The sequence below is a fragment of the Phalaenopsis equestris genome, unplaced genomic scaffold (assembly GCF_001263595.1).
Source record: "Phalaenopsis equestris unplaced genomic scaffold, ASM126359v1 Scaffold000096, whole genome shotgun sequence".
Classification (NCBI taxonomy): domain Eukaryota; kingdom Viridiplantae; phylum Streptophyta; class Magnoliopsida; order Asparagales; family Orchidaceae; genus Phalaenopsis; species Phalaenopsis equestris.
Window position 1 is genome coordinate 1400627 of NW_018164538.1, and position 232 is coordinate 1400858.

The window sequence follows — 232 nt, forward strand, 5'->3', positions numbered from 1 at the left end:
ATCCTAATTTTATTTCATTTTAATTTAGGTGATTTCTTTTTTAGTAGAGGAGAAAGAAAATTCTAGAGATTATGGCTTTTGTAAAGAGGCTAGGGGTGTAAACGAGCCGAACATGAACGAACACATCTTAGTTCGTGTTTGGCCCGTTAGCTTATCGAACAAAATTAACGAGTCATACACGAGCTTCTTAACGAGCCGTTTTGACAGCCCTAAAAGAGGCTAATAAAAATGA